Genomic DNA, 13,982 nt, shown 5'->3' with positions numbered 1-13,982 from the left:
TTCACTACCTCAGTTTGAAAACTTCTGATGTCTTTTAAGTGAAGAATATTCCTAAGAGACTTCTATACTTCACAGAAATGCTCAATTTCCTCCCATTTTAAATGATGAATTTGTTGTCTCTTAAGCAGAAGGGAAAAGGTTAATAGCTGTATTACTCATTTCCCTGAAAATTTCTGTTGATTAGAAATAAAGTAATAAACTATCCCAAAGGAAAGCCAAATTTTATTTATTCATCCATTGTGACATCTGCTACAGAACAGAGTTAACCCAATGATTTTTTTTTTTAACAGAGTTGAGAGGGATGGGGTAGAGACTTAAAAAAAAATAAAGAAGAATTTTTTATGTCTGCCAGTGTACAAGTCAACTATTTTTTAAAGTTTCTATTTGAGGGAACTGAAGGCAGCTAATTAGTGCAACATTTCATTTGTTTTAAAAATACTCCACTCTAAGATAAACTTAATGACATGCACAACATAAAATCTGGTAGAATTCGGATTGAAAAAATGAGTCCAAGAATTAGGCTGCCCATGTCTGAAAATGGATTCTTCCTTTCTGTAGGATCTTTGGGAAATGCTTAATTACTCTGACTCAGTTTTCTCACCCATAAAAATGGGCAGAGGATATAATAATTACTCCTATCTCAGAGGTTCTTTGCATGCTGAAAGAAAAAGTTCTTGGAATAACTCCTGGCACATATGACTCGGAAAACAATGTTGACCTTATTACTGAATGGTTATTTAAATAAGGGGTCTGCATTCACACCTTTTAGCTAAATCTGGCTTACCACATTTTTAAAAAATAAAATATTTTTGAAATGCATCCACATACATTTATTTATTTGTTTATTTATTTGTTTGTGTATTTATTTATTTATTTATGATTTATTTATGAGAGAAAAGAGCACACAACCAGTGGGGAGGGACAGAGGGAGAGGAAGAAGCAGACTCCCCTGAGCAGAGAGAGGGACACAGGGCTCGATATCAGGGCCTCAGAATCATGACCCAACTCAAGTCACATGCTTAACTGACTGAGCCAACTAGGTGCCTCTCCACCCCCATTCTCGATGTTGACATCATCAAAGGCTGAGTTGAGTAGTTCCACAAAACCTAAAATAATTACTATCTGGCCCTTACAGAGAAATTTTGCCAGTCCCTTGACTTCTTTGAATATTGATGTTGGGTATACCTTAATGAAGCTTCAGCTAGATCACTTCAGAGATATTAATTACCATTGGTTCAAGTAATCAGGAGTTTCTATGGACAGAAGAAATCCAAATAAAGGCAAACAAATTGCTTAAGATTGGAGTTTTCTAAAGAATGTATTACTGTAAAGAGTCAAATTTATAATCCTTCTAGTCTCCAATACCCAATTATAATTCCAGTTTTATCTAAGCATTTCCTTGCATCCAATCAAGAGTGTAGCACCTCTGGGAAATTGGGCATTTCTCGAATAATGCATATTTTTTCCCTTTAGCTATCTGAATCTCCTCATGAGGTTCATTCTGTTCTGAATGCCCTTCTACTTTTCCCTGTCATATAGCCGGAATGCAGAAGAACCAGAAGTAAAACTCACATATGTGAGTCTTTAGCCCTAACTTTTTTTCTACTATACCATGTTGCCCAACTTTTATACTGAGCAATGGGTTTCATTTAGCTCACACATACACATACACACACACACACATATACTAATGTGTTTGTATGATACAAACGTTTTACTACAAACGTATAATTACAACGTAATTATACAACGTATATTACATAATATATATTTTTTCTTGAGATATATAAATATATTTGCAATACAAATATACACCATATATTACAAATATATGGTGTATATACTACAATTACTTATGCACATTTATTACTATATAACTACAAGTATATATCACCTATTATGTGTCGGCATTATTCTAGACACTCAAAATACAGCACTGGCAATTTTAGATGATGATCAGTGGCAAACATACATGGTTGTGTGGCAGGCTGGGGAGCACTTCTCACTTTAAAAAAATTGGCCAGAGATGATCCCAATGAAAAGGTGACTTTGGACCAAAATCTAGTAGAGGGAAGCCAGTTAGTCTAGGCAATTTTGAAGGCAGTGAACCAGAGAGGAGCAAGGGTAGATGGGGAGGTCCTGATAGGGAAGAATGACTAGAGTATCATAAGCAGGGAGACCAGTAAGATTGTAGCTTAAAGAGTGAGGGGGTAAATGATACACAATTATGAGGGGCCATATTGGCCAGTTGAGGAACTTGGGGCATTACCCTAAGTGAGAAAGAAAAGCCCCTGGAGCAGTTTGAACTTATTATGGTTGTGTTTGTATGTATGTCATTAATTGGATTCTTTGGCCTTATCAAGTTACATTTTCAGGTATGCTTTATGATTCTTTCTGGTTAATCTCCAGTAGGTGTGCCATAACACATTTGCTTTTGGTTATCTGCTATTTACTCTGTCAAGTACCTAATAATCTGTATATGAAAGCTCACAAGGCCTAGGACAAAATACTTTATTTGTCTTCACAAAGTGACTGTTGCTTTTATATAATTAGTATTCATACTATACATTTTAATTTTTACATTTAATGTTCATTGGTAATCCTGGCAAAGTTTTCATAGTCTGACAAATATTATTTGTTTGTATCTGATCAGTTGATTGATAAGCACATTTTTTTGTGAATGTCTATAGGATATAATATTTGAGGGACACTTGGTTGGCTGAGTGGTTGAGCATCTGCCTCTTGCTTAGGTCGTGAGCCTGAAGTCCTGGAATGAGGTCCCACATCAGGGTCCCCACAGGGACCTACTTCTCCCTCTGCCGGTGTCTCTGCTTCTCTCTGTGTGTGTCTCTTATGAATAAATAAATAAAATCTTTAAAAAAAGAAAGAAAAAAAGAATATCTGAAAATTAATTCTTTGTGTGTGTGTGTGTGTGTGTGTGTGTGTGTGTGTGTGACAGTGAGAGTGCTTATGAGCAGGGGAGGGGAGGTGCAGTGGCAGAGGGAGAGAGAGAATCCTAAGCAGACTTGATGCTCAGCATGGTACCCAACCTGGGGCTCGATCTAATGACCCTGAGATCATGACCTAGGCTGAAATCAAGAGTTGGGCACTTAACTGACTGAGCACCCAGGAACCTCTGAAAATTAATTCTAGTAGACATTTAGGATCTGGAAATCTATATAAATACCATAGACATCTTTTCATTGAAAAAGTATATTACTTTCACTAAGATTACATTTTAACATCTGATGAATGAAACAAAAACAATTCAGAGTGTCCCATTTTCCCTATGTGACCCTACTTTTAAATGCAGCTATTTCACACATAAATTTTATATGATAAGGTAGCTTGTTTGTTAAAATGTATTTTTTGTTTTCCTTTATGCTATTTTTTCTGTTATTTTCCTGATAATTGTCTTTCAATCACATTTGGTTAAAAAACTTAGAATCTTATGTCCTATGATATACTCTGTCTTACAGAATTTTCAGTTCTATTATGAATGAATTATGCTTATATATTTCTGCTTTAAGTCTCACAAAAGCATGTATTCTAAGATTGGTTTAGTCCTCATTTTTGGCTTGATTTGTTGATCAAAATAAAAACAACGAACTATTATATATTGTATGAGAGACAGAGAGAGAGAGAGAGAGGCAGACAAAGAGGCAGAGAAAGAGGCAGTGGGAGAAGCAGACTCCATGCAGGGAGCCTGATGTGGGACTCAATCCAGATCATACCCTGGGCTGAAGGTGGCGCTAAATCACTGAGCCACCTGAGCTGCCCCAAAGAACTATTATATTAAACCTGTGGTGAAAATGTGTCCTATCTAGACATATAGCATATTGAATATTGTTAGAACTATCTTGCATTTTTTTCATACATTTTCACATTGCTTAGCTCAGTTGTGGGTATAATAAATTGAACATAGTTACCTTAAATATTCAAATAAAATTTTAGAAACAATTAAAATATTAGTGACAATTTTTTAAAGCAGCCAATATAGTAAAACTGGAGGTTAATCAGGACCAAACAAAATAAAGTTTACATTTTGTGTGATCATAAATTGGAGGTGATAATATCACTGACCTCAGTGGGCTGCGGTAAGGATTGAAGTTCATCATCATATAAAATGCTATCATTTTGCAAGCCAAACAGTAGTTTCTCAAGCTGTCAGTTGTGATGATGGTGATGATGGTGAGCATAACAAAGGAAGATAAAAATTCTTCCAAGTAGAATCAGAGTTTTCTTTTAAGGCTATTACTATAGCTTTTTATCAACTTTTCTATGAATTTACAATTCCTTAATCTATGTCCTCAGGGTGATTCTAATGATTTTGTATGGAACTGCCAAAAATTAGTTATTGTTCTGTTAATCATTGCTAATAAGAACAGAGAATTTTTCTAGTTGTCCCATGAAAATTATACTAATTAGAAATGTCTGAATTTGTGCATCTCCTTGGAGATTAATTTATTCATCATAATCAGTTAATCACTTTTCTTTACATAATTAGATAGCTTCTGGTGGAGAGGAAGACCCTTTAGTTTTCTTAGAATGAAGAAGACTATTTTAGCTGACACTAGTAAAACTTGGAAGTCAGCTCAAGACCTTCTTAGCATGTAGCATCCATAATTGCATACTGATTAGTGCCAGTACCATTGTTTCTCCAAATAATAGGCTTCAGGAAATATTTAGGAAATTGACTCTGAAAAAGTACAATAGCCTTATTGATGGGCAGTATTTTTTTATTTTATAAATTATTCAGCAACTGACATTAGCAGAGATTCACTTTATAAATAGGATCAGTCTACTACTTTCTTCGGGCAGCTTAACAAGCTAGATCCTTCCAAATTATCTCTGACTGAAACACCATTACTATTGTATTATTCTGCTTCTTCACAGAGAAGGAAGGGACGAAGGAAGCCATACATTTTAAAGGTAAATAAATTTAATTAGTTGGGCAATCATAGAGAGTCAAAAAGTAAGTATAAGCAGGAAGAATGCAATTGATATTAGCAAACAATTGATATTTTAATAACATAGCCTGTATGTGTGTAGAGGGGACATATTCATTTAATCCCAAATATTTTTTACACCTTTACCAAAATAATAAAAAAACCACTTCCATAACTTCATTAAAAAAAAAAAAAAACTTAAAGTATGCATTTTAGGAAAAAGCAAATTCAACTCAGAAATATGTACTGAAAGGCAGAAAGGAGAAATATACATAGACCCTGGGCTCTCAGGCTTCCAGCTCCCTGCTCAGCAGGGAGAATTGGCAGAATTTAGATATTAAAACAAAACAAAACAAAAACAAAGACTTTGGTACCTCCAAATATGCGTCTATTAAACAAGATACTTGATGATTTTAGCTAATGTAATGTATGAAAGTGATCAAAGATGCTGGAAGATTATAACAGCTAAGTTTGTCAAAAAGAAGTCCCAATAGTTTTTAAGCATTTTTAGCTCATTTTATAAGCAGGGAAGATTTACAGAAAATAATAGAATTGATAGTAACCATTGTGAATTATCTTACTGATATCCATATTCAATATTATAATTTTCAGATGAATTTCATTCAAAACAATATTAAAATGTTATTAGTCAAAAAGACATCCCAGGTATTTGCATTTTCGAGTAAACTTTGTACATAAATATAAAAATAAGTTTTTAAAAAAATTTAAAAATCATAGGGCACCTGAGTGGCTCGGCCTAAAAGCTCTTAATTTCAGCTCAGGTCATGATCTCAGGGTCCTAGAAGCACCCTGCATCAGGCTCTGCACTCAGCATGGATTCTATTTTCCCTCCCACTCTGCTCTTCACCTTGCACTCTCTCTCAGAAAGAAAGAAAGAAAGAAACAAACAAACAAACAAACAAACAAACAAATAATCTTTTTGAAAAACCATCTAACATTCACTACTTCTTTTAAAGTATTTATTCTTACATAAATTTTGAGAAATTTGCAGAGATAGTGTAGAAATCTCTCTTCCTCCATAATAACCTAATTGCATGTATTTTCCCTGTTTCTTGAGGAAGCTTTTGATTTTTAAATATATTGCTTTATATGCTGGGAAATTAATTATTGAAAATATATATAGCAATTATAATTTTATAAGAATCATGAAAATCATATTATTATTTTCCCTTGAAGCAAAGAGCAGAGCATATAAACTGGAATATGATGACTATTTTTAGATCTAATAATTGATCATCAAGTTTGTAGGTAATCATTTATCACCAAGGCACTTTACAGTAAACAAGCAGCCCATGTGAAAATCACAACATAAATACATAAAACGTATTCCAACAATGCTTAAAAATATATATATTGAATATATTTTATATGTTGGTTAAATCATTGATTTGCATAATGCATAGCTTAAACAAATGCAATTTAAATGGTGAGGTGATGACCCCCAATTTTATCAGTGATAGAAGAAATTAAAGATTCACTGTGATGTGTAAAAATTTCATGGAAAATTGACTAAAGGATTTCTAATGTATAAGTCTTCATTTTGGCAGAATTTAGATATTACAAGTCAGAATTAAGACAATACATTGGAAAATTTGATATTTCAAATTTGTTGTCGTTCAGTGAATGAGCAAGGCTACTGTATGACAGTAGTGAGCAAGGTTAACTCTGTCTAAGTTAGGGGAAGGGAAAATTCTTTTGTATTTCTACCAGTGATGATTTCTTGCCATTTCTGGTCATTGTCACCACAGGTTCCTGAACAAGCTAGAACTAGAAAAATGTGTGCAGAGCCAAGGGCCTACACTGGCAACTCTTCATCCATTCATATGCTGACACACCTGTCTCCATGTTTGTTTTATTCATTAAATATTTACTGAGCACCTGCTTTATGGTAGATGATAGGGTAAAAGAGTAAGCCAACTTCAGCCATGTGAGCAGTCACTTTAAGAGCAAGAAGACATGCAAACACAGTTTGGTTGTGCAACATTATATTATTTTTTTATAAGATCATGGCAGTAATAGGGGCCAAAGATGGGCTGTGGTTAATTTGGCAACGAGAAGTCTGAAAACCCTGGCTAGGAGGGGTGCAATTTTAACCAGGTCATAAAGGATAGATAAGAGTTTGCAAATCGAACAAGGTGCTAGGAAGATTTTAATTATAGGACAAAACACACACACACACACAAACACACACACACACACAGAGGTCCAGAGAATGTGGTTTAGGAAAGAATATGGAAGAACATGGGACAGGAATAAATGGTGAATTGCAAAAATAAATTATGCAGCTATTTGAACATAGTGGTGGCCTTTGTTCTGTAATGTTTATCCAATGATTTTTTTTATGCAGGGATTTTCATGATCAAAATTGTTTTAGAAAAATCATGTTGACAGCACTGAGAATGATGGATTGAAAAGAGAAGAATAGATATAGGACCTCACCTCCTCCACCATCTATCTCAGTGAATAATACAATTTTCTAAGCATTCGCTCAAACAAGAAACCTGGTAGATGTTTTGGCTTCTCTCTTCTGTCAATCCATCACCAAATACTGTCTTATCTTTGCTCTCCCATCCAAAACTGGAGCTGCAGTGCATGGAGGGCAATCATTTCCCCTTGTGATACATTAATGATCACAAATTGAGTCTCATATCTTCATTCTTGCTTCTGTCTTTCCTTGGAATCCATTTTCCCACACAACCACAAAAGTGTTGCTAACTTACAAATCTCATCAGGAGAAAATCCTTTAATATTTCCCTGTTTCACTACAAACAAAGTCCAAAATCCTTGCCATTTCATACATGGACTTTAATAATCTTGTGCCTACATAAGTTATCTGCCTCAGATCTTTATTTTGGTTCACTCCCTTAGGTGATTTCCTGTGTGTCTTGATAAACATCACAGAAATGATTGCATTGTATTCAATGTTTTGTTTTTACTTACCTATTAAGCCATCAAACAAAACAACTAACTTTCGAATGAAGAGATCCTTCCATCGAATTGTAACCCACCTATCAAAATATGTGGAACATAGTGGTAAATACCAGTAAATATTTCTTGAATTCATGAGGTGCCCAGGGGAAAAAAAAATGACCTGAACTAATTTAAGAATGTTAGAAATAAGAATTAGAAAGAATATTTACAAACACTGTGGTTCAAGACTTGATAATTAAGATGATTTCAATATTTGCAGCTTATTCAAATTGAGTGAATCATAATTCCACCAGATAACATAGTTTTCTTTAAAAGCACTGTTGAGGGTGAGATCCAGGCAAACCAACACTAGCCGGTAATGGTGCCATGAGGACAGGATGTAAGGATGTAACCAGAGGAACATGAATGTTTGTGATGCATCTGTGATTATTATATTTGGAAGTGAGACCTCATTGTCTGTTGCAGTCCTACAGGTGTAGGAGAGTCAAAACTGAGAAAGAAGACAAATATAAATAAAAATGTTTGATAACAGAAATAGAAATATGCAACAGCTCTAGTGATGTATGTATGAAATGGCAAGGGTGAAAACATGAGTAGCTAATGACTCCTCTAGTATTTTGAATACTCTATCATCTTCAATATGACCCACAGTTTGGTAATCAGATGCTTTACAGGAAATTGACATAAATGGTTCAAGAAACAAATCGATTCTTAGATGCCTTTCTTCATAATACTCTGTTAACTGATAGCAAATAATGATGATGCTCTGTAACAATATTTAATAATTACTCTAATATTGTAACAATATTTAATAATTACTCTACACTGAGCTTCATGGTTTATACGTACTTTATGTACTCTATTTGGTCTTTGCAATAACTCTTTGAGGTTATTTTTTATAGATTAGGAAACTAACTTATATTTATCATGTTTATTTAAGGGTTGGATCTGGAAAAGGAAATCGGTCCTTTCTGACTCCAAGATGTGTACTTCTTTATTATTATTATTATTTATTTTTAAGTAATCTCTATACCCAGCATGGGGTTTAATTTACAACCGTGAGATTAAGAGTCACACACTTTACTGACTGAGCCAGCCCGCTGCTCCCAAAGTGCACACTTAAAACCACAAGCTTAACATTGGTTTCCAGAAGTAATAGGAAAGAAGGAAAGAAAGGAAGAAAGGAAGAGAGGAAGGAAGGAAGGAAGGAAGGAACGAACGAACGAACGAACGACGGAAGGAAGGAAGAAGAAAGAAAGAAAGAAACGAAAGAAAGAAAGAAAGAAAGAAAGAAAGAAAGAAAGAAAGAAAGTCTGAGAATAATTCCTTGAAGTAAATCAAAAGGAGTCCTGGTTGTACAGAATACACAGAAATTATAAATTTAAGATTAGGTTTAAGGTCAAAATCAAAGAAGAAACTGGGAGATTATGAATAATAGCACGGTACAGATGTCATTTTAGATTATGTTTAGCTCCGATATATACTCTATTCAGGATGGGCATCTATTTCTTATCAATCTGAATCATGCCTTCCAAAAGATGTTTCCTGAGAGAAACCAACAGTAATATTAACCAGAAGCTAAAGATAGGTATCACTATCAACAGATGCTACCTGTGAAAGATGCACATGGAAACAAAATTCTAGTTGAAAATCCTCTCTACCATGCACAGTGATTCCCTCGACTGATGAATTCTCTTACTGGAAAAAAAAAAAAATCTCAAGAAACTAAATACTAAGCATAAGGAATTTTCACAGTGCCTCAAAGAATTTATGGTAGGATTGAATAAAGTTCAGAGTATGGCTCATTAACATTTAGTTTTGCTTCGTTTGTCATTTGTTTCCTCAACATACATTCCCTCTTCTTTCAGCAACTGAGTGGGGGTTGAGGATGAGGAAGACATAACCCTTTTGGTAATTCAGTTCAAGGCATGGTTCCAGAGGTTGCACTTCTGGAAAAGTCTCAAGATAGGAAAATGGGACCTTGGGTAAGTAACTCAGCATATCATATTGCAGAGGCCTAAAACAAATCTCAAGTTTTGCCAGGAATGCTGAGGAGAATCCCATCACTCTTCCACTAGAAGTGAATCCATAAGTGTATGGCCTCTCTAGCTGCTGGCCGCCATCATGGAGCCTGGGGAAGCAAAGGAAGCAGAACCAAAAGAAACCAGCTTATGGATTTCAAACCTTGTCTCTGACTACACAGAAGCCTCATCTCCAAAAGACTACTAAACTACTCCAGTCAATAAATTCTTCTCCTTTGCTTTTATGTCACTTGAAATGAGGCTTCCTGTAACTTGCAGTGCAAAGAATCTTAAGAAAAGTTGCTTTCAATTAAGTGCTTACCTTGTTTTTCACACACTTTTACCAGTGAGCCATTTCCTAGGGATTTACTCTTCGTTCATTCGTTCACTAATTCATCCATTCATTTGTTTGCTAACTCATATCAGTTTTCTACCTACATTATCATGACACTGTGTTAAGCACTGTTGAGGTTTCAGAGATGTCTGGACCATCAGTGATGGGCAGGATACAATCTAAGGGAGTGAGGCAAAAATGTATATTTTCTCGCTCAACAAACATAAGTAGGTTCAGATAGAGAACTTACTCAAGCCTGATGGAATAAAGACAAGGGATAAGATGGCATTAATATAGACATTAAGGATTCATTATGTTGTCAATGTGTAAAGTGTGAGGAAAGGCATTTTGGGCAGAAAAAGCAGTAGGAAAAAAAAAAGTCAAGTGGCAGGAAGAATGGAGTCTGTTTGAAGAAAAACAAATATTTCATTTTGGCTCCCCACTTTGGCTGGAATTTTATGTCTGTTTAAGAAGTCTATATTATAGTATATCGAGAAACAGGCAAAAGTTTTATTTTCCCCCTCTCTGGCAGCTGCCCATGAATAAGACTTCAAATGACACACACACAAACACACACACACACACGAAACTATCTACTGCTTAAAAGTCATTTGCCTTGGAAACAATTCTGCAGTGTGGGCAGATCATCGTTCCTTCATCCTACAAACAGCAAATTTTGAAAGTGAGAACCTGACTTTGAGCTTTCACAACAGTGCTTGCTTGACTTCTCTGCCAAATAAGTCTTCTTTACACCCAGAAAGCTCTGGTTTCACTCAGTTCATAAGGCACGGCATGAAATAACCACTGCATAATCACCACGGCTACTAGAATCCTTAGGCGGTTTGGAAGCTGTTTAAGGTTAACCCTACAGGAAGCAACTTAGTGTGTGACCTTGCAAAAGCACTCCATTTGGATAGTATTCTTGATATCTTTTTACTTTCCAGTCACACAGAAAATGTAACATGTGTCATATCCAGGACACCACTTCACTAAAGAAAGTGATGAGCTCTGTGTAATGGAAGTAGAAAGGGGTGTGTTTGGGGGACCAGTAAGCCTTGTGGTTGGCAGTGTCTGTTGTCTAAAAAATCACAGAAGCATTGATTGTGTGAGGAGGAATCTTACTTAAATGTCACTTGTGACTTCTGTGTGAACACATTTGATAACTGCCATCCAATATAATTGTCACTAACCACATATGGCCATTTAAAATTAAGTTTATATTAATTAAAACTTAAAAAAAATCAGCTCCTAAGTCACACTATTCACATTCCAAATGCTTTAAAATTATGCTTCGGTATTAGAAGCACAGATCCAGAGTGTTTACATCATTGCAGAAAGCATTGCTTGGTAATGCTTTTCTGGTACCTCCCAACAAATGCTTTGAGTGAGTCCTCCTGTAGTATGGAAGTCTCCATGCACTGACAGTTTCCTCCACTCTGTCTCCTTATTCAGAAAGAAAATTTGTCTCCTTCATGCTTATTACCCTCCAGTTGTCATTTGGTTCTTTAGGGACATAAAACCTAACACCGTCTTTCATTGTCAGTACTTCATGAGACCAAATTCAAAGTTCTTCACAACTCCCTTAGATGTTGAATATCTTCTATTTCCACTAATTCAAGCTTCTTTAGACAGCAAACACAAGGAAATGAGGCATAAATAAATAATTCCTGGCAATTTCAGGATGGAAATCTAATAGAAATCTAGTAGTAATTATCATTATTTTAGCACAATAAATTGCACATAGTTGACAACAAGTGCCTTCGAACATGTGCTTTCTAAAAATGATAGGTTATAACTATAAAAATAATAGGCTGCATTAAATTGAAATATGATTATGGTTGTTTGTTGAACAAATTTAAAACAATGATAAGTCAGCACATATTTTGTTGTAAGTGCCTAGCATAATGACCAATATATAATGGACACTCAACAAATGTTGAATGAATTGAATTAACATGGTAATAAAGTAATATAAACGGTTGACTGACTATCATTTTGTCCGCATTTAGCATGCCTGGCAATCAAGACCTTAGAGCTCAAATATGAATTCATATCCCAATTCCAGTTTGAGGTGCTCAGGAAGCCCAAGACTTAAAAAAAGTTCTGGAGGTGTGTAAAGATTGTACTTTAAGAAGGTGACTTCAACAACCAGATCCCAAAAGGAATGTTGTGAGTTATGCATAACACTTCCAAAAGCTGCTATACCCACCATAATTCTTGCACAACACTTTGACTTGATTAAAAAATGAATCTTGAAAATGCCTATTTATTTCATAATGAGAAACCTTATCCTCAGATTTATACTTAAATTTTTAAAAACCAAAATCTCCACCATGTCTTCCTAGACAAATAACTGTTATTGGGAGACCATTTTATGCCCTGTGAAAAAATAAAACAATGATAAATTTTATACTATTATATTCAGCAAGTTTTTATTTAACTGTTTGGGTTTTGCCTCATTCATCTAGAGTTTTGTTTGTTTGTTTGTTTGTTTTTGAAAGGAAATGACTAAAGGAAAGACCTGTATAACTTACAGCTCAATTTTCAACAGAATATATGTTATATAACTTATCTAATTAATAGAAAATTTATAGCTATTCTGCTTTGTAGTTTTTCTGCAGCCACGCAGAAGAAACAGTTTCATTTTTCCTGTTTAACATTTGCATCATCTTTGGTGCACTGCTTTTGGAGTCCTTAGTATGGAAATGTGGGCTGGCTAGGGTGCACTGACGTTTGGAAGTAAATCTACAAATTTTACTACAACCAGCGTAATATATTCTCTATAAATTACTCTCTGTAAATGAAATGTCCTATAATTATGAAGCTAAGAGTACTTGAGATAGTGTTTGTGAATTTGAATGTGCACAAAAGAGTGTTAGCTTTGTATGAATTAAAAAGCACATGGGGCACCTGGGTGGCTCAGTCAGTTGAGGATCTGACTCTTGCTTTCCGCTCAGGTCATATCTCAGATCATGCCCTTATAGGGCTCAGGCTCAGTTGGAAATCTGCTTTTCTCCCTCTGCTCCTCCCTCCGTTTGAGTGCACTCTCTCTCCTCTCTCTCTCTTTCTCATAAAAAAATAAATCTTAAAATAAAATGAACTAAAATAATAAAATAATAAAATAACAATAAAATAAAATAAAATAATAAAATAATAAAATAAAATAATAAAATAAAAACGTGATAGCTGTGTGGACAAAACAGTTATGAAAGATCTTTTGTACCATTGTTTCTCCAACATTGCTCCTCAGAAACAAAGGCATTTTGTAAATGTCATGAATAAATTCTATGAATAAATTTGTATTATAAAATACACACAATTCTTTATTTTTAAACAATTTTTGGCAGTTTTGGCTAAAAATGTTAATAAATTCTGAGATCTTTCTTTGTGCAAATCTGTATCTCTACATCTCTACTCCATTGATTTTAGAATTTTAATTTAACTCTTTAAAATACATGATTTTTCATTGTTTTTATTTTTGCAAATCATATCTAAAACTGATAATACTACACGGGACAGTAATTTTCTTGATGATAAGGTTATGCTACAAATTTCTGGCCAGCAGAATTCCAGGTATTGAATAAACACTTTCTGAATTGGTGTGAGTTAAATTTTAGAAGATATAATTTTCTGTTGACTTATTTTGTCATTCAAGATGTCATACAGATATTTTTGTTAAAAATATGTATGCATGTATGTGTGTATACAAAGATATGTACGTTGTAA

This window comes from Vulpes lagopus, chromosome 3, assembly GCF_018345385.1.
Source record: "Vulpes lagopus strain Blue_001 chromosome 3, ASM1834538v1, whole genome shotgun sequence".
NCBI classification, from domain to species: Eukaryota; Metazoa; Chordata; class Mammalia; order Carnivora; family Canidae; genus Vulpes; species Vulpes lagopus.
This window is presented reverse-complemented; position numbering follows the sequence as displayed.